Source organism: Delphinus delphis, chromosome 17 (genome assembly GCF_949987515.2).
Source record: "Delphinus delphis chromosome 17, mDelDel1.2, whole genome shotgun sequence".
NCBI classification, from domain to species: domain Eukaryota; kingdom Metazoa; phylum Chordata; class Mammalia; order Artiodactyla; family Delphinidae; genus Delphinus; species Delphinus delphis.
Window position 1 is genome coordinate 20,991,136 of NC_082699.1, and position 22,295 is coordinate 21,013,430.

General features: G+C 32.2%; 1 long non-coding RNA gene across 1 annotated transcript in view; it reads left to right on the top strand.

The window, feature by feature from the left end:
- LOC132440212 (uncharacterized) overlaps nucleotides 1-22,295 on the top strand; it is a 65,859-nt gene that overhangs the window by 20,154 nt on the left and 23,410 nt on the right. The window contains exons 2-3 of the long non-coding RNA XR_009522539.1: nucleotides 6,398-6,519; nucleotides 7,695-7,803. This is a non-coding gene — a long non-coding RNA (uncharacterized lncRNA). The remainder of the gene's footprint in view (nucleotides 1-6,397; nucleotides 6,520-7,694; nucleotides 7,804-22,295) is intronic.

Sequence of the window (22,295 nt, forward strand, 5' to 3'; positions counted from 1 at the left end):
ACATAACCCTTTTAAGAAGAAAGAGATTGATTAATTTGCTGCTGACAAGAGTTCACATTCTTTTTGTTTTTCTCAGAGGATATATCTGATTCCTATTCTGAACATGGTTCTACTTTTACAATCTAATTGTGCTACCCTACACTGCTCTATTATTTTCTGAGTCTGAGCCTACATTTTAGGCCAATCATAGAAGATTCCAGGAAGAGAAGACTTGGACATTGAAGGCTGCACAGATACATAGTACTGTGTGTGTGTGTGTGTGTGTGTAACCAGCATAGCTGCTTCATATTTTGTAAGCATGCAGTTCTGTGCTTTAGGCTTGTCCTCACAATTTCTTGAGATAGGTCAGAATTATTGTCTCCATATGATGTGTGATATTTGTCATCTAATAATAAGTGGCTGAATGATTTAAGCACTTTCTTTGGCTTCAAACTTACTTTGCTTCTTTCATTGGGTATTGGGATATATAGTTAGAATATTTTCCAGATGTATAGACAGATATTTTGAAGAATTCAGGTTTCAAATTCAGGCTCTATTAAGTTTAACTACTAAAATATCACTGTGAGTAGTAATTGAATGTGTCCATGAAACACTATAATTAATGAGATGCAAGTTGAAGCAAATATTACATATGTAGAAGCTAAATACAAAGTAAGATCCCCTTTTCTCCAGGTTAACTTCATGGATTAAAGTTTTGTTGCAAAGTCATCTCATTCCTTAGAAAATGGTGGTACCAAATTTAATAATATTCCATCATATTTTGGAATTGGAAAGTTTTGAGAGATTGAACTTTCAGAAGCATCTGTATATTTGAGCTTGTTATACAGGGCTGAAGTATTGATCTTCTGTTTTTTTCTCTCTAGACATCAAATCTTTAATTAGGAACTTACCTGATTACTTCTTCTGCTTAGCATAGAAAAACCTTACTGCAAAGTTTAGTATGAGAGACAAATCCTACCTCACAACAGAACCATCAACCTAAATATTACAGAAGGCAAAATTGTTCAAACTCATGTTGTCAAGTTCTCTCTTCTTAATATTGATCTAATCTATTATACTTCTAGAATCATTGGTAATATACTAAACATGCAAACACTGAACATTTATTCAAATAAGTACCTAACATGTCCTACAAGAATGTTATTGGAAACTTCCATACATCAGAAATATAATCTCAATGTCATCATTTTACAAGTGAACAGAAGCATTCAGAGAGGTGGTTTTAACTTTGTTAAGGTCACATAGCTGATAAGCTGAAGGTTAGAATTTCAAATCTAGGACTTCTAACTTCAAGGCCAAATTTATTCAGTTATACTATATTTGACTCTTAAAATACTATAAGATTTAATAGAATTTTGGAAAAATTGTGTTTTATTCATTAGTCTTGGTCTTCCCTCTGCCCTGTGGGTAAAACCAATGATCCATTTATTTAGTAAGCTCGTCCAAGGGCAGGGACCAGGTCTTCTCTCCCTCTGTATATTCTCAGCAACTAGTACAGTGTTCTTCTGCATGAGTAGGCATCCAATAAGTGTTGACTCAGACAAAGATCATACTTTAAACCAAATATATGCCAAACTCAGATTGTTGTACCCACAGAACATGTCTAATTTTCCCAGAAATAGAAATTCTTATTCAATCTATTACAAGATTTTCTGTTTCTGTTTTATTTTAGTGTGTTAGGTTTATTGTTTTCTTTTTAACTATCACACCAGGAAATTCTTTGACAGAATATATTGGACCTCCCCTAAGAGAAACTGACACTAGCCATGAAAATTTTCCTATGATCACATTACAATATTGTTCTTTCTTTCTTTACAGTTCGAGATTAAATTAAGAAAGTATTAATAAAGCTATAGTAAAGCTTGTAGCAGGATGATGAATAATCAAGAATGTTTATTCTTTGTACTATACTATTCTATATAATGTGGTATCCTTTGTACTGAAGTCTACAAAATTAGAAAGTTAAAACTCACAATAACTTTTACAGAGAAAAATCGAAGCACTACAGTTGACAAGGTAATCTTTACTTTTACAAAATATACTCATGATATAAATCCTCTACAATATTACTTTAGATTAATAGTAATAAATCCCTAAGAAGATTTTAATACAGGTTAGTCTAACATTTACTTGAAAATATCATAGCTTCTGATAATTAGAAAAGAATTCAGTTCATACATGAACTGCTAGGTGCAAATGAATTCCATTTTGTTTGAGCAGCAGTGGAAAATCTTACTGGTGGTATGTGGAGATTGTATTTTTTTTCTATAAATTCAGAGAAATGATATATATTCTTAAAAGTAGCTCATTCACAATATTTTCTTCTCATAGGTGTTACCCATATACTGTTGTATCTGTTTATCTGAAAATATATATGTACACACACATATATATGCATATGCAGAGTTGATGACATCCATCAAAGAAACCATAACACCTTATTTAAATAAAGACTAGAAATATATACACTGGCAACAGGTAGGCTCTTTAAAATAGTATCTCCATGGTTATGTAGTGTCTTTTGTTTATATTTCCTTATATGAACTGTGTACTCTATTTTTAAGAAACCAGTCAGAGTAGTACCATTCACTTAGAACCACAAATATTTCTGAATCTGTTACTTTCCTCATAGGTCGCTTTTCATTCATACCATGATTTTGTTCCATAATTTTCAAATATATATATTCATATTTATGTGATATATCCAAATAAAATTATTATGTAAATGTAATTTATTCATTCATTCATTTTGCTTACCCAACAAATATGTATTGTCACTTGCAATGTGCCAGGTACCTCTTAAGACCCTAGAGAGTTATGACAGGAAACCAAACAGACAAAACAATTCCTTTCCTGATGGAACTTAGATCAAACTGAAGAGACAGCACAAAATAAAATGATCAATTTCCACTTCTGATGAGTTTTGCAAGGGAAACATACATTTGCAATAAGAGAGTATGTAAAAATAGTTTAAACATGAAGCATAGAGTCTCTTTAAATTAAAAAAAAATCAATAATGGTTTGGTTTGCAAGCCAAGAAATGTTGTGTAACTTCCGGTGGTATTTTGTGCACTGCTAGAGCACACATTTTGTTTTTGTGTGGGGATTGTTTGGGGTTTACTGTCTCACATCCTTGACAAATTTTTAGATATTAAAAAAACAACCACATAATATCACAGCTTAGAAATTATAAATATGACTTTTCAATCCTTCCTTTTTTGTTCTGTAGAAAAAGAAATGTGAAACTTTTGATTCATACCTATTTTCTTATAGGCTGATCAAATTCATACAAAAAAATAAAAATAATCATGTAAATATTTAAATTTATGAATTCTACCATAACTCAAATTAGAAAAACTTCAGAGTTCTGAATTTTAAATTATTGTCAAAGTCATTAATTAAATGTAAACATACTCTGTGGAAGTTCCACTGGAGAATATTTCCATGTTCCCATATTTTATACAGGTGGAATTTAATGGGAGATTTGTGGTGTATTTATGATCAGTATGTAAACAAGAAAAAACAAATTGTGAAAAATAATGCTGCTTATTGAATGTTAAAACGTGTTAATAACTTTTAAATTTCACAATAATTATCATTGACCAACTGCAACACACCAGGCCCTATGATGAGACTTCACATAATAGGGTTAACAGCTATTTGCCATTATTTCCTCTTATAATATTTGTCTATAAATCATACCTCACAGAATAATTCTATATGAATTTAACTGTGCATTTTAAATATCCATCTCCTGCTCTGACAGTAAATTCTGTGAATGCAAAATACAGATCTGTTTGTCCACTCAGTGCACAGTACTTGGAAGATAGTATACATTCAATTGCTATCTTGTGAATAAATAAGTGAGTGAATAGATAAATAAAATGAAATGTGGGCAAACAGAGTAATAATGGTTATTTCTCTTTTATCAATGAATTTCAAAATCAGGTGTCATTTATTGCATAATTCTCGTATGCCAGGTTTTGAACTTAACTTGGAGTGATTGTGTACATGTTATTGGATGTGAACAAATTTAAAATTTTGATCTCTTCATGGTGCTTTACAAGTCATTATGAAATGTCCCTTTTTATCTCCATGTTGCCTTCCTTTAAGTTTTCTTTTTCTGAAATTACTCTAAATGTTCTGCTACCAGTGTTTGCTATTTTTTTTCCATCTTATCACTCACTCAATCTCTATCTTTATAATTAACATGTCTTTTATAAGCATTAAATCCTTGGGTTTTTATTTTATCTATTATGACAATGTTTGTCTTTTATTTGGAGTATTCAATCCATTTACCAATAATCATTAATGTGTTTGCATTTATATTAGTCATCCTACTATTTGTTTTCCATTTTTCACATCTATTTTACCCACTTTCTTGTCTGGTTCCTTGATTTCCTTTGTATAACACAAGGTATTATAACATTTTTGCTTTTCCTCTACTAACATGTTAATTACATTCTTTTTATTATTATTTTAATGTTTATCCCAAATATTAAACCATGCATTTGTAACTCATTAAGGTTTTGAAATATTATTATTTTTACTACTTTGCCAATAATGCTCGTACCTCAGAATACTTTAACTCTGCTTACTTCCTTTCTATGTTTTGCATTACTGAGATCAGGGTTTTGGGTTTTTTGTTTGTTTGTTTTGTTTTGGGTTTTTTTTTTGTTTTGTTTTCTCATATGTTTTAAACTCTAGGAGATAGTATGATTATTGTTTTGTACAGTCAATATTTATTATGTCTCACACTGCACTGTTTCTCTCGGGGATCATTGTTCTTTGGCGTAAGGGAGTTCTTTTAATATTTCTTGTAAAGAAGAGCTACTAGTGATTTCTCTTAGCTGTGATTTGTCTGAACGTGTCTTTATTTTGCCCTAATTTTTAAACTATTTTCTCCAACTGCATAATGCTATGTTGGTGGTTGTTGGATTCAGTATTTTAAATATATAATTTTTCCTCAACTTCCATTGTTTTTGGTGAGAGGTCAACTCTCAGTCTTATTATTTCTCATTTTTCTTTGGCTTTATCTCTTTCTTGTCTTTATGTTTCAGTAATTTGACTATGGTAGGCATGATGCTTTTTGTATTTATCCTGCTTATCATCTATGGGTATACATCTTTCATTTTGAAAAATCTTTGATCAACTTTTCAAAGGTTGATTTTGTCTCTTTCTGTATTTCTGAGACATCATCAACATTCAAGCTAGAAAAATTGACTGAGTCATTTATAGGTATTATGCTCTCACCTCTATTTTTCATTTTTTTCCTGCTGTTTTCAGTTTACAAATTTTTTATTGACCCATTTTCAAATCTAACAATCTTGACTTTTATTTTACCTTAGTTGCTAAACCCATATATAACCACTATCTGTATGATTTTTCAATAGGTTACATACTTCTCTAAATCTTATTCCTCATTTATGGACTAAAGTGACATAATTAGTTAATTTCTAAACATTTTATCTCTGAGATATTATTGAGCTCTACGTCATTAAGGTAACGTTTTTTGTATGTTAATTGCATATACTCACACTCCCTTGTTATTGTTTATTCACTACAAAATTGTTAAAACCATATATTGAGGCTTCAAGTTCATTTATTTGATTTTCAGTCCTAGAATCAAGTTCATTAATCTGATTTTCTATCCTAAAATTCCCTTTGATTATTTTTATAGATTCTGAATATTTGGTGAAATTATCCATTAAAAAAATTGTTTTTGTCTCATTACCTCTATTTTTGAATATACAAATCATTATTATAAAATCCTTTTGGATAACAGCAATATTTTCATCTCTTGTTATTTCTCTTGGTCTTTGGTCATTTGGTCTAATTTCCTGTCAATGATAAGAACTTGTAAATGACTTGTAATTTTCACTGAATGGCATATATTTTATTTACAAAAAAGAAAAAAGTATCACTCCAAATAATGTTAACTTCCTCCAAAGAGGATCTATCCTTTCCTCTAGTGGCAGATAGATGTGGGCGCTATAAGTTTAATCAAATCAGGGATTATGTTGATTCTAAACTGGACCACAGTTTTGGTATGACTCCGTTTACCTTTGGTTTGCCTCATTTTTGAGGCATAGATCTCCAGGGATTTCAGATGAGAGCGTATTGTTTTCACTATAGTCCCTCTACCAGTATAACTTGAATTTTAATGATCATTTCTCAGCATTTTGAGAATGTCTGATAATCTGCTTTGCTTTTCAGGGCTTTAGGTTAGATTTTTAATCTTCCATTCCACATAGTTTCAGAATTTGGGCAACTCTTTTGATGGGGAATCAAGCTATTAACTTGGAATTCTTCAAGTACTGCAGGTTTTGTTTTGTTTTGTTTTTTCCATTCTGAAACAGACAAAAGCTTTTGCTATTTTCTCTATCTCCACCAGCAGAAGCCTTCAACTTGGATTCTTCCTTCCTTGCCTACAGGGAAAGTCATTGATGTTTGAACCGCTAGTCAACAAACCTTTCCACAATTCAGTCCAAAAAGGAAGGATAAAGATGATATTAATTTGTGAGTTTATGAGTTGATTCCCATGTCTTTGCAATTTCAAATTTTGGAATAGTAAATACCAACATGTTTCAGAATATTATAAATCAGATCAGTGTCTCCTCAAAACACTCATTAATAAAAGATGAAACATTGATGGAAAGATGTAGCTCTTGTTAAATTGTGTAATATAATTGTATAAATATCAGAAACTTTATTAATTAAAGTTATTTCTTGGATTTTATTGTCATTGAAGAGATGAGATGGTGAGACAAATTTTCAAATATTCATGAAAACAAGTGCAAAAAATTGAAGTTGTTTTGAATAAGGCATGTTATCAGGCTTAAGATGGCATATTTTAGATGATTTGCAACAACATTGGTTTATCACTGTCGATACTTAGGAAGGAAGTATCAAAAACTTTATGGAGAAATTATCATTTACACACTTTTATTTATTAAAAATTTTAATAACTTTTTTATTAAAAAATTTTAATTTATTTTAATGTAGAATTAAAAACAATCTCTAAGTATCAACAGAATAATTTCTTCATAGTGTCTTTTCTATAAATCTTTAAAATTACTGAAAATTTTCTAAAATACCTGTAAGCTACATTCTGGACATAATTTAGAAAGTCATACATTCTTTGCTGTGATTGAAGAGTGTCTGAATACGATGGAAACACAAAGTTATGGCAATACCTTTCTCTAACACAGATGGATATTAAATTAGAGAAGTATTTTACATTGTATTTTTTTGTTTATAACTCCTATATAAGTGTAAAGTATACCAGAAATGCTTTTAAAGTACTTCAAGGTAAAAACTAATGACTTTTTCTTAATTTAAAAATATAGGTGCAATGATTAGTATACAAAGATTATTTGGGAGAAAGCTTGAGTATTATACTAAATATCTCATGCTTTTGAATGGAAAAAATGAATTTCAATTAAATCAGGAAATATTCTGAGGAAAAAAAGATTATTCCTTCTTTTGTTAGTGCAGATTTTTGACCACATTAGAAGAATAAAATATGATATATATTATCAACCATCACAGAATAAATAGTTCAGAAAATTCTTTTTCTAGAACACAACTATCACTCACTACTTGCCCTTATGTTAGGATGGAACTCTGCTTAAATATGTCACACAGTGACCCACGCTTAAAAATTAACCACTATCTCTATGATTTTTCAACAGGTTATGTACTTCTCTAAATCTTATGCCTCACTTATGGAATAAAATTATATAACTAGGTAATTTCTAAACATTTTATCTCTGAGATATTATGGAGCTCTACGTCATTAAGGTAAGGTTTTCATATGTTAATTGCATATACCCACTATCCCTTGTTATTGTTTATCCACTAGAAAATTGACTCAGTGTTATGAATTCAAACACCAAATCGCATTTGGTAATGACACAGTGTGTGTGCATGCATACGAGTGCATGTGTATGCCAAAGCACAAAATCATACAAATGTACATACTGAAAGACCAAGTGAGATAGAAGTGAATTTCATCCTTTGAAAATTTCTGATACATAATCCATATTTCCTCACTTTCACTTCAACTTTGAACAGCAACATCTAGGAAGGTTAAATAGATCTAAGTTATTAATTATTAATCTCTAACTCTGCTTTACCCTCATGGTGGTGACAACAATAATAAAGTTCATTCCATCCCCACGAGGGCTCATTCATGCCTTCATTAAAATAAGACTTATTGCTGGGCATAGTGAGAGTCACTGGGGTGCTCTCCGTACAACTGGAGGCATTTGAGTGCTCTAGAAATAACCAGGAGGAGTGTGAACCTCGTTTGGGGAGACAACAGGGAAGATTTCTCAGAGAAGATTATATAAGGTAGAGACAATTCCTAGACTCCAATAAAGACAGTTTTTGTGAAAATACACTCATAAAAAAGCAAGCCCTTCTTCTCAAAGTACCCATACTTTCATCTATCATTTCCCTTTCTTTCTTATGGGAAGATGGATCTATTCTGTTCTAAACCCAGCTGGTCCCTTGTTGCAGCTTTTACTTCCCCCAAGACCTCGTACCATTAATTATCAATTCCTTGTTGAATAGTTAATTCATCTTCCACTAACTTTTTAACCTTCCAACTACAAGTATTTTCAATGATGTCTGTGCACTAAAAAAACAAACAAACAAACAAACAAGCAACCTGTCTTCCAACGTCCCCTTTACTTTAGCCACTACCTCTTTTGTACTCATAGGAAAACTTCTGGAAGATGTAATCTACTCCCACTAGCTTGCTCAAGCTTCTACTGAAAGACCCTCTCTAAGATCATTAGAGATCCCTCAATGCTAAATCCAACAGCTCCTTCTTTATCTAGAACCAGCTTGAATACTTAATATCTTTACAACGTTTGACTTTGAGGACCACCCCTTTTTGAAAAAGAACTTTTCCTTCAGCTTCATTTATGATATTCTCTTTTAGCTATTTATTTAAATTTATCATATAGGCTCTTCTTTCTAAATTTTTTTCTTGAAAGTTTGTGTAACCTTTTGTCTCTTTCACATTCTTCACATGTAATGATATGTGTGTTGACTTCAGAAAGTTTCAGTAAGGATAAATAAGATAATCGGTCCAAAATTATTGACACATGCCAAGAACTTTAATAAATGGGAGATATTATTATAATAATTGTGTTCATAGTTATATATTCTAGTCTAACATAGAGATGACTGCTGGATACAAGCTCTATAATCACTTTAGATCACAGCATGATCCAATACACTTTTCCATGAAAATGTTGAACAACTCTGGTGTCCAGTATGGCAGCCATTATCTACACGTGACTTTCAAAGTGCTTGCAATGTGACTATTGTGAAGGAGGAGCTGAAATTTTTAATTTTACTTGGTTTTAATTAATGTAAATTTAAATATCCACATGTGACCAGAGACCACTCTATTGGATAGCACAGTTCTAGACCTTTACTTTTAACTTAGAGGACATTCAGCTTGCAGAATTAAAACATGTCTAATAATCAGCTTCCCCTTCTATATATTATAGAACAAGCTAATATTCTGAATTCCCTATTTCAATTAATGGCATCAGCATTTGCCAAGGCAGCAATGTTCAAATGCTATGAGATGTATTAGGATTCATATTGAAGTGAAAAGAGCATGATCTTTGAATCAAACACACCTGGCTTTGAATAAGGCATCACCATTTCCTTGTCATTTGACCTTGGACAAATTAAATAACCTGCAAGAGAATCATTTTTTTTTTCATTTGTAAAATAAAAATAAATATGTGTATCACACAAGGCTATTATCAGGATTAAATGGCATAGCATATGTAAAACACCTGGCATAGAGGCTGGGCATATAAAGCGTATATATTTCATAAATATCCATTACCTCTTTTCTTGCCTCCAATTTCAAATGGATTAACAGATTCTATTGATCTCCTGCTGAAATATTTTATGAGTCTCTCCTCTTTTTCCATTCCCATTGAATATATTCTTATTAATCTTCTTCTCATCAACTTTTTACCCACTTAATCAATGCCTCTTCCCCCATTCTCTTTTAGTAATATCTCATATCCAATCCATAATCTAAATTGCTACAAAATAGCCTTCCAAACTATTGGTCTGATCTTGTTACTCACTATTTATTGCTTTATAATTTTACTACATGAATATGTAATTCTCTATTGCATGGTTCTAATTTGTATAAAGTAAGTGGTACCACAAGTGTATCATAGGACAAGTAAGTATCCTTCTGCAACCCTCAAACCTGCAACTTTGAAGTCCACAATTTCTAATTTTAGTTATGCATAACTCTCATTTCTTTATTTGTATATTTATGGCTCATGTAAAAAATAAGTGACAATTTAGTTATTTTCTTGATAAACATTTAAGGCTGCTTTGAACATTCTAGTATATTTTTCCTAATGAACACATACAAATTTTTTCTAAGATATATACCTATTATATGGAATAAAGTGAGCGAATACTAAGGGTACAGCTCATTGATTTTCACATATGTATACACCTCTGTAACCACCACCAAAATCAAGTTACAGAAGGGTTCCAATATCCCAGAAAGCCATTATTCCCTCCCGTTCCAGAAACACAGTTCTGAGTTGTATTACTCTATATTCATGCTTTGTAACTTCATGTACATCAGTTCACTCTTTCATGTCTAACCTCTTTTCCTAAATACTAGGTTTATAAGATTCATCTATATCCTGCATGTAGCGTCAGTTCTTCCTCCCCACCCATTGCTCTTGAGTATCTACTGTATGAATTATCCATGACTTATTTATCCATTGTACACCTGACGTGTATTTGAATTAGTTCCAGTTTCTTATTATTAAGAATACAACTTTCATGGAATGAACACATGTGCTCATTTATGTTCAGGTTTTTCCTAGGACTGAAATTCCTAGATCACAGGGTAATACATTTTTAGCTATAGTAGATACTCTCCACATTTTTTATCAATGTGGATTACCAATATACATTCTTACCCGAAATTGCTGAGAGTTTCAGTTGCTCCACGTCCTCCACAATACTTGAAATTCTGGTTGCGATTCTCATAGGATCCTTGGGATATCACATTATGGTTGTGCTTCTATTTCACTGATAACTAATATTATAAAGTACCTTTTCATGTGATTATTACCATTTGGATATCTTTCATAAAGTGTATTTTCATGACTCTTACCCATCATTTTGTTCTCTTCTTTGTCTTTTTGGTTTTGATTTGTAAGACCTATTACATAGTCTGGAATGAATCATTTGTTGAATGATGCATTGCAAATATCTCTACTAACTCTGTGGCTTGACCTTCCCCTCTTATTGTGTATTTGATGAAAATAAGTTCTAAATGTTCATGAATTACATTTTTACAATTATTTGTTTTATTGTTAGTGATGTTATATTATAACCATTTAATATTAACTCTAAGTTCATGAAAATGTTCTCCTCTGTTTTCTTCTTTAATCTTTACTATTTTAGATTTTACATTTATTTCTACAATCCATCTGAAATTAATTTTTGTGTATGGTTTGTGTAGGGTCAGGGTCCATTTTATTTCCATATGAATATTCAATTGACCCACCATCATTTATTGAAAAGAAAATCATTTCCCCCACTGAATTGTGGAGGTGGCTTTGTCATAAATCAGGTTACCATGTATGTGTGGGTCTGTTTCTGGAAACTGTATTCCCTGCCATTAAAATATTTATCTTTGTACAAACAGCATACTGTATAAATTGCTGTAGTTTGAAAATAAGTTTTATGGCTAGTAAGTCTTCCAGTTTTGAATTTTCCTATTCTAGATTCTAGGTCCTTTGCATTTCCATGTACATTTTGCAATTTGTTTGCCAATATCTAGAAAAATCTACAGGATTTTCTAGTATACATTACATATTTCTTTCTAAGAATTGTCTTTGATATCTTTGGTACGACATATCTTCACTACTGTTCATTTCAAGTAATGTCTAATCTTGATAAGTTAGTCGCATGTTTTAAATTTACAAATATTTGGAAAATTTTTGTTTTTCTATTATTGATTTCTAATTTGATTTTGTTATGGTCAGATAGTCTGTACATTTTCAGCCTATTGAAATGTGAAGAGATATGTTTAATAAGACAGATTTTGATCAGTTTTGGTAAATACAGTGCATGCACTATTATGTGATGGTGCCTCTCTCCTCAGGACACAAATGATGTCTGTGTGCTTCTGTGACAGGTTGTATTTTCCAAAGATTGGCCACACAATAACCCTCATCCTACATGTTCATTTACAATGTGACCATCAGATTTTTATCAATAAGAAGTGGGGTTTATGTCTTTTTCCCTTGAACATGGTGGACTTGCGATTTCCTTATAACCAAAAGTATGTTGTGGAAATGATACTGTATGACTTACAAAGTTAAGATAGAAAGTGCATGCACTTTTGCCCTGCTCACTGGAACACTTAGTTTTAGAGCACTAAGCCACCACCCACTAAGAAGTCTAACTACCTTGAAGTCACTATGCTGTCAGAAGTGAGACCACATAAAGAGGCCATTTCAGGTGCTCTGGTCAGCAATTCTAATCTGTCTTCCCCACCAAGGCACCAGACATATGAGTAAATGAACCTTCACATGATTCCAATCCCAAGATGTCAAGTCACCTATAGTCTTCAAGTCTTTCAAAACTGAAACTCTGATCATCATGAAACAGAGCAAAGCCTCCATCTTCCATGCCTTTCCTAAGATTCTGTCCCACCAAAGTTGTATAATAAAATAGTTATTATTTTATGTCTCTAAACTGAGAGAGAAACAGTTATTTAATACCTGGAAATGAAGGGCTGCCATAACAAAATCCTGAAACATTTGGTATTGGCTTTGAGATTGGGCAATGAGCTGAAACTGAAAAAACAAAAACACCATCAAGATGACTAGAAGAACAGCAGATAAAAAAGACTTTTGTTATTTGACTGTGGACGATGTAGCAACTGTTACCTGTAGCAGTATGACACATAGAAAATGTACCTAATGAACTAATGATCTATCTAAGAGGATTTACCAGCTAGACAATTGATTTTCAAACTATACCAATTTATACAGTATGATGTTTGTCATGTAAGAAATCTGACTAGTCTGTGACCACAATGCTGTGTGGAGGTCAAGAACTTGAAGATACCACATGTGCTGTTATTGGTAATCCTAGTCTTTGATCCTTCCCAGCTCAGAAAAAAAGACATAGGGTTAAATAACCCTTCAGGTGAGTTTATCCACCAGTGTTTGTATCATAATATTATGAATTTGTGGATTTAAGTTATTTGATGGCTTTCAACCTATGCAATTATTACCTTTTTTGAAGCTCATTGGTTTCTCTCTCTTCATAGCTGGATTCATTGTGAAATGATTCTGGTAGTAATTTCTTTCTTGCTCTTTGGTGTAACCAGATGTTATACTCTCATTTTGACATATCCTACAATCAGACATTTCCCCAAGGAACTCTGTTTTCGCATGTGTGTGTATGTGAACAATGATATTTTAAGAGAACACTCTAGGTACAGAGAATGATCATTGCTACTCAGTTGCATACTGTTTCTAGATGGAGCGAATATACGTATATAAATAACAGAAATAAATTATATGTAGATATAAATAATATTAGATATAATTATATTTAGGTATAAAAAGATATTTATATTATATATATATACATAAATATGTGCGTGTGTATATAATCATCATGGATTCATACAGATACCTCCAATTCAAGACTAAAAAGATTACATAACATCCTCTATTATCAATATCTTTTCCTTCCACACTGTGAATCTTGGCTTTATAGGTAGAGAGAATAATAGCATCAGAGTATTCTATTATTAGTTATTTGTTTTACACAGGCAACAGTCTAAGACTAACAATAAAATTACTGAATTTATTATTTTCATGTGCTGTACACTTTCTCCTATTTTTTATAGGTGCACTATATCTATGTTGTCAGAGCATATAACTATTATATAAAATCTTCTCATCTTTAACCTTGATTTAATCTTAATTATACAATTAATTATATATTTAACACTCACAATTTGTATTCAATTTCATGTCTCTTTAACAATTTTGAATGCTTGAAGTTTACTCTCTAGTAGATGAATCTTCAGGAAAGACATATCAAGAATATATCTTACATTCTTGTTTGTTGATAAGCCTATTCTTTTCGTATTTGAAAATCTGTTTACTTAGAAAGTCTTTAGTTCACATTTTAATTCCTTGTGTGCCTTAAATATGTTCTTCCATTTTCTTCTGACTTAAGAAGTTGACAAAAGTATTGATGTTAACCTATTTTTTTTGTCTTATAAAACATATGCTGTTTTTCATAAATGTCAAAAGGATATTTTCTTTTTCTCTAAATTATAGTAATTTTGCTAGAATTTTGGGTGTTGGTCTTTGCGGATCACTTTTTCTTAGTTATATAATGTATTAAATCAATATGTGTTAATTTCTGTCAGAACACTTTTCATGAAATACAATTTTATTTGCTCTCTTCCCTCACTTTTATTTTCCTTTTTTTTTTTTTTTTTTTTTTTTTGCGGTACGTGGGCCTCTCATTGCTGTAGCCTCTCCCGTTGCAGGGCACAGGCTCCGGACGCGCAGGCTCAGCGGCCATGGCTAACGGGCCTAGCCGCTCCGCGGCATATGGGGTCTTCTCGGATCGGGGCACGAACCCACGTCCCCTGCATCGGCAGGCAGACTCTCAACCACTGCGCCACCAGGGAAGCCCTGATTTTCCTTTTTAGAAAATCCTATTATCTGTCTTTGGATCTTCTTTGTCCATATTCAGTATTTGTCAATTTCCCTCAAATACTTTATCTTTTTCTCCATTTCTTATAAATTTTAATTTTTTCTTCTTTTTCATTGTTAATTGATTTTAAAGTGTTATCAGTTGTGTTTATTTGTTCTTGGTTTCTTTTTAGTTTAGTCTTCATTGCAGATACTATTTTTTCCCTTTAATATATAATTATTTTCTAAGTTCTGGTATCTTATTTCTGAGTTTTTCTAATTCTGAGTTATGCTATTATTTGTTTCATATAGCACTCTCTTATGCCTTTTAGCTTTTGTTCTAAGTCATGTTCTTCTGGTGTGCTTTTGTTGTCTGCTAAAAGGGACATAATTTTAGTCCTTGTTACCTTTTATTTTTTCTTCTCTTCAAAGCCATACAAAACAAATATATACTATAGTCTTTTGAAAACAAGAAATCCATAACTTTAATGAAGTCCAGTGTATTATTATTATTTTCTTTGTTGCATTATACTTTTGGTGTTATATCTAAAAAATCTTTGCCAAAACTATGGACATAACAATGTTTCTCCTATGTTTTCATTTAGAAATTTTATAGTTTTAGGTTTTACTTTTCAGTCAATTTTATCTTTTAATCAATTTTTTTTTTTTTTTTTTTTGCGGTATGCGGGCCTCTCACTGTTGTGGCCTCTCCCGTTGCGAAGCACAGGCTCTGGACGTGCAGGCTCAGTGGCCATGGCTCACGGGCCTAGCCGCTCCGCGGCATGCGGGATCTTCCCGGACCGGGGCACGAACCCGTGTCCCCTGCATCGGCAGGCGGACTCTCAACCACTGCGCCACCAGGGAAGCCCTCTTTTAATCAATTTTTGACATAGTTTATTTTTGTTTCCTAATGAAGAACCACTTGCTCTAGCAACTTGTTTTGAAAAAGATGGTCCTTTCTTCACTGAATTGCCTTTGTAGCCTTGTCAAACATTTGATAATGTGTGTGTGTTTTCATCCGTCTATTAAAATGTCTTTATGCCAATATCACAAAGTCTTGACTACTGAGGCTTTATAATAATTCATTTTTTGCGGTACACGGGACTCTCACTGTTGTGGTCTCTCCTGTTGTGGAGCACAGGCTCCGGACGCACAGGCTCAGCGGCCATGGCTCATGAGCCTAGCCGCTGTGTGGCATGTGGGACCTTCCCGGACCGGGGCATGAACCCGTGTCCCCTGTATCGGCAGGCAGACTCTCAACCACTGCGCCACCAAGGAAGCCCTATAATAATTCTTGACATAGGATATTTCTAGCTCTCTAACTTCATTCTTCTTTTTCAAAATTGTTTTAACTATCTTAACATCTTTGGAGTCCCCCTATATATTTTAGAAACAACTTGTTAATATCAACCAAGAAATTCTTTATAATTTTTTCTTGAATTGTGTTAATCTTCATTAGATTTATTTCTAAGTATCTATTTAATATTTTTGTAGCACTGTAATTAGTATTTTTTTAAATCTCAATTTTGATTGTTGCTAATATATAAAAGTACACTTGCTTTTATAAATATTGGTCTTATATACTTGATAAATTTTCTTATACATTCTGGAAGGGTTTTTTTTTTTTGTACATTTCATCTACATAGATGACCATATTGTCTTTAAACAGAGAGTTTTGTTTCTTCTCTTTCAAACTTTGTTGACCTTAAAAAATAAAACAGTCAGTTATTTTACCAGCAAAAATGAATTATTCAGGAATAACAGAGGAATGGCAATTCAGAACAGGCAAGCTATAGCAAAAGTCATAGGCAAGTCCAACAAAGAATGGAGAAAAACATTAATTTATAGAGAAAAAGAAGAAGTTGGGAGGGGTTGTTTGGAACAAAATTCCATCAGAGAAAAGTGAGTGTTCAGGGTGATGACAGTTTCTCATTGACTGAGTTACTGGGGTATCCGATTCCTTGTAGGAGATGCAATGTACATCTTCTCCTGTTGGGGCCTATAACTGATGATTCTTTCCTATTGATGGTTCTTCTGTTAGGGTCTATAATTGACAATTATTCCTATAATTAGACACTGGATTGTACTTCATGAGAGCTCCCAATTCTGGTGTCCATCTCCATTTTAGTGAGGTTTCTCTTTGTTAATTTTCACAACTGTGAATATAATTTTTTCCCTGCTTACTGTACTCTCAAAGACCTCTAGTGCAATGTTGAAGAGAAATTGTGAGAATAGATATCTTAGCCTTCTTCCTAATCTTGAAAAGCATTCTATCTTTTACTATTAAACATGAAGTTAGCTGTATGTTTTTAAATGATTTTAAACTAGCTTGAGGAAGCTTATTTCAATTCCTACTTCACTGTTTCTAAAAGAAATGGATGTTACCTTTTGTCAAGTGGTTTTTCTATATCTATTGAGATGTTCATTAGCTTTTTACTCTTAAGCTGGTTAATACAGTGAGTTATATAAATTTATTTTTGAATGTTAAAAAAACTTGTATTCCTATAATAAACCCCCCTTTGTGTTGAAGTATTGATACAATAATTTTAAACATTTACTTTGCAAAAACTTAAGAATTTTTGCATCATTCTTCATGGAGGATAGCTGTCTGTAGTTTTCTTTATTTGTGATGTCTTTGGCTTTGGTATAAGGGTGATTCTGGCCTCAGAATAAATTAGGAAGCATTTCCTTCTCTTCAATTTTTCTGGAAGAGTTTTTGTAGAATTGGGATTATTTCATCCTTGATTTTTAGGTGTGTTTCATTAGGAAAATGGCCTGGACCTGAAGTTGCTTTTGTTGGATTGATTGTTTGACAAATGTTTTAACAAATAATTGAATTTAATAGACATAAGACTACACAAGTATCTGTCAGCAAATATTCCCTTTCATCTATGTTTTTCATTTTTTGACATAAAGTTTTTAAATGATAGTTACTTATTTTTCTTTTAATAACCACATAATCTGTATAGATGCCACTGTTTTCATTCACAATATTGGTAACTTATGTCTTCTCTCTTTTTGTTTTTATTGGTCTAGCCAGAGGTTTGTCAATGTTATTAATCTCAAAAGGCTATATTTTGGTTTTAATGATTTTTCTCTCTTATTAGGCTTTTTATTTCAGTGATATATTTTGTGATTTTATTATCACCCCACTTCTGATTACCACAGTTACATTTGCTATTCTTTTTTTTAGTTTCTTAAAGTAGAAGCTGAAGTAAATGATTTAATACAGGTTTTTAGGGTATTTATTAAAATAGTGATTTAATACATGTATTTAGTGTATTTTTCCTCTGAGACACTCCAGTTTTCATTTCTAGAGGCTTGATTTAATTTTTAAATTTTTTAACACTCTACATGCCTCTACTTAATTTTTGGATCATGGGGGACATGGTAGTAACTTTTAACATCCTTGTCTGCAAAGGCTAATATCTGTGTCAGTTCAGATTCAGTTTTAATGTACTGATTTTTCTCCTCATCATAAGTTTTATTCTTCTGCTTCTTTGAATTCTTTGGTACCAAATGTTGAGCTCACCTTTCTGTGATATTCTTCTGTCTTGAATCTTAGTTCCTCAAGTCTTTGCTGTCTATGTAGTTCTCAAATAACTTCACACATACCTTTATTTTTTTTAAATCTAAGTTTTCTAGTTGTTTTTACTAGATGGTTGGTACAAAAGAAGCTATCCTATCATTGCTGGTAGTGGGATTCACCAATTATTTCATTTTGATTAGAAAATAAAATAACAGTTTAGAGAAGAAAGTTATTACTAGCTGCAAACAAGTTGCTTGATAGTTAACGCTCCTTAATAAGATCAGAATTTACATAAGTTTCCCTTTTGATTTTTTGGAATGCTGGAACTCTCTCCTAGCTCTTGATTCCATAGAGACTACATAATAGATTGATTCCACAGCAAAACTTCAGTTGCAAAATCTCAACCAAAAAGTTGTCAACTCCTGGGTGGCAGAGACGTGGTCATCTTTGATTCCCACTGTAGCTAGTCCAGCTTCTTGAACTTTATTTTTGAAATAAAGTCATATTTTGAGTTTAAATTATTATTTTGGAGGTCAATATTTAAAATATTTAAAAAGTATTTAGTATGTGTTGATCACTGTGTTAAATGATTTAATTATATAATCTTGTTTACTCTGCACAGCAATATTATACTGTAGGTTTAGGGCAGGGTAAATTCAAATCTTTCACCCAAACACTGTTATACTCTCTCCCCAAAAGGCAACATATCTAGTTTTTGCTTTGTTCACTTGAAATCAAATCACAAATTACATATTTAATTTTTTTATATCCTAGGAGTTACATTAGAAAATTAAATGATTGGATTTTTGACAATTTTATTTGCCATTGTACAGAGAATGTATTTTATTTTATTTTTATTTTTATTTTTTTTGAGAATGTATTTTAGAGTTAGAGGTTGCTTTTGGCCCCTACAAGGGTTCTGGCTATACTATTACACTTCCTATTCTCTTTCCAGTAGCAGTAAACAAATTGTGGCTTAGATCCTGCTATTATTCACCCATCCCTTATGCCAGGTGAAAGTTTGCTTGGCTTAGAGTGTACATGCCTTCCCTTCTGCCCTCTTCTACTGTGAACTCCTTCTCTGTGCTTAATTTCCTTGCTCTGACAGCCTAGCCTTCAGCTCTCATTGCTCACTGCTTACCTCGACCAGGAGCTCCTTTATTACCTGACAGAGTGCTTTGCCTGCCATGACTCCCTCAAAAAATTACATTGATTTATTTCCCAAAGGAGCAAATCTAGCCTTAAATTCTGTCACCACCACTCTTTCCCTGATCTGAAGGTAAGGCTAGAATTTTATAGCTCCTTCAGTGCAGACTACACACTGTAACTCAGAAGAGGCAAGAGATCTAGCAAGTGAGGTCATTCACTCAGATGGAATTAGAGCTCATATCTCTTGGTTATACTTGAGTATAATAATAATAAATGATAAAATACACTGTCCACACCAGAAAAGAAGGGTAGTCTACTTACCTATGCAAATCTACAGCATTATATACAAAGAGCTTCTAAAAAGCAGAGGCCCAGGTAAACATATAAAGATATACAGTATTTCCACAATTCAAAGATGAATATTTTTCAACATATTAATATTTTTGAACCTTACTATCATTTATATATATATATATATATATATATATATACAATTATAGCACTTTTTTACTTATTTGTTTTTCCTGAACAAATTTTTAATTAACAATGTGTCTTAGAATTCAGGAAATTAATGTTTATCAATTTGTCTCTATATATTTCTCTCAGTGTTTACTTCATAGACTTCAGACTCATTATCCAATTTTGCTCTTAGTATGTGATTAAATCATTTTATATTGACAGGCTTTTGTCTTAGCAAAGCACAAATAAGTTCAGGAAAATAAAAAAATCATTTTTTCCCCTCCGGCTGGAAATATCTTTATTTATAAAAGAACTTATTTATGGTAGCACCATATAATATTAATTGTGTTAATATTTTTCTACTTTAATCATAATGATAGCATTGTGATTAAAATAAACAATATATTTGATTGAAATCATTCAAATAATTTTGTATGGATTTATATTTTCTTGGGCAAAGTGCTTATGATCTTTTTATTCGTTTAGACTATTGAAAGAAAGGCAAAACAGGTTTAAAATGGGTATAAATTATTCATAGTATTTTTATTCAATTTGCCTTTAAAGAAAAAAATCAAATATATTTTTCTTCAGCCTTTAAAATGGAGATTTGGACTCTTAGCTCACTGGATCAGTAACATGATGTCATGAGGAATTTGAGTTATATCACATCAGTTTTCATACAGAGGCCCTTGTCTCAAACTTTTGCCACTTTCACAGAAAGAATTCCTACATTGACTATGAAAATTATACTTAGGCTTAATTTTGCAACTATATAAACCTATCCTGTAGTGGTAGGCACTAAATTATGGGTTCTTAAGTTTGGTTTCATGTGATTTTACTTGCTTTGTTTTCAGTATTTGGTATGATATTGGCAATAGAGAATGAATTATTATGCACTGATGGTCTCTCTTCTACGTGCTAGTATTCTTCCAATGTTAAAATAAATTTAGTTTGATAAATTGAAAATAAAAACTATATCTGTAGTTAAAGTGTTCAAGAGTTACACTTTATATTCTTTTAAAAGTAAAAATAGAAACTTCACATGCTGAAAAATTGTCATGCACCAAGAATTGTAAACTTGTAATTTCTCCGTCAAGAGAACTAGAAATTCAACATATATAAGCACTATAGTCTGAACATCTATTTCAAAATCATCCTGAAAGATGTGTTAGTAAATGCACTATATGTCTTGTATAATCTGACTTTAAATTCAAGATGGCCAGGAATTTGAGATGTTTTAAAATTAAAGTTGTAATGTTTCCACATTGTTAATTTTAAAATATCTAGTATGCCAAACCTAAACAGCATTGTTGCATGCACTGATGTAATGTTACATACTAAAACACTTTGCATAATTTTAGTTATTCTGTTAATGACTTTTTATGCACTTAAGTTAATATCCTGAACAATGATTACTCTTTAACTTTCTCATGCTAGATCATGGCAATAAAATTTGTATTTTGTTGCATAGGCAAATTTATTCAGGTGACTTTTAACTAAGAATATTAGGTACCATGACAAACACAAACAGTGGAAAAATAAAATAAAACATTGTGCATATGTCATGTTCTTATTTTTACATAATACTACTGGTAATGATACTATAACATGGTCAAAATGCTATAGATAGAGTTCTGGGGCCTTTAAATTGTAGACTGTGATAAGATTATGCTCTCTTAGTGTCCATAATACTGCCTAATAAAGTGCCTAATAAAGATTCAGCATGGGGCTTCCCTGGTGGCGCAGTGGTTGAGAGTCTGCCTGCCGATGCAGGGGACACAGGTTCGTGCCCCGGTCCGGAAAGATCCCACATGCCACGGAGCGGCCAGGCCCGTGAGCCATGGCCGCTGAGCCTGAGTGTCTGGAGACCACAACAGTGAGAGGCCCGTGTAAAAAAGATTCAGCATTTATTAGATGTGTTTTGGCAATACCAGTTTGTTTGCCTAGCCCAGAGGTATAGATTTTGTGATCACGCCTTCAACATATTTAGTCATTTATTTAAAACTTAATGAATACTATTGAACTATTATATGCATTATGAAACAGATACAAAAGAAGAACGGAAAAAGTGAAGTCAAACTGAACATCAGCAGAACTAGGTTTCTCTTAAAACTTTGCTCTGTAGACCACTATGCTAGTTTACCGAAGCTAGCCGGTTTTATCTGTAGAAGTGTTACCCAAACCTACACTTAGTCCAATGAAAGGATTTTTAAAAAACTGTAAATAAGTGTAATTCCCTTTACTCTTCAAGAGTTACTCCTTCTAGTCTACTCTAGTCTAGTTTAATCTATTCTTAATTCTATATTTCTGAGCATTTTATGACTGCTCCTATTTTCTTGAAACTCACAACATGTGACTTTCTTACAACTGAACAGAGTTCTCTAAATATGGACACCAGTATCCCACAA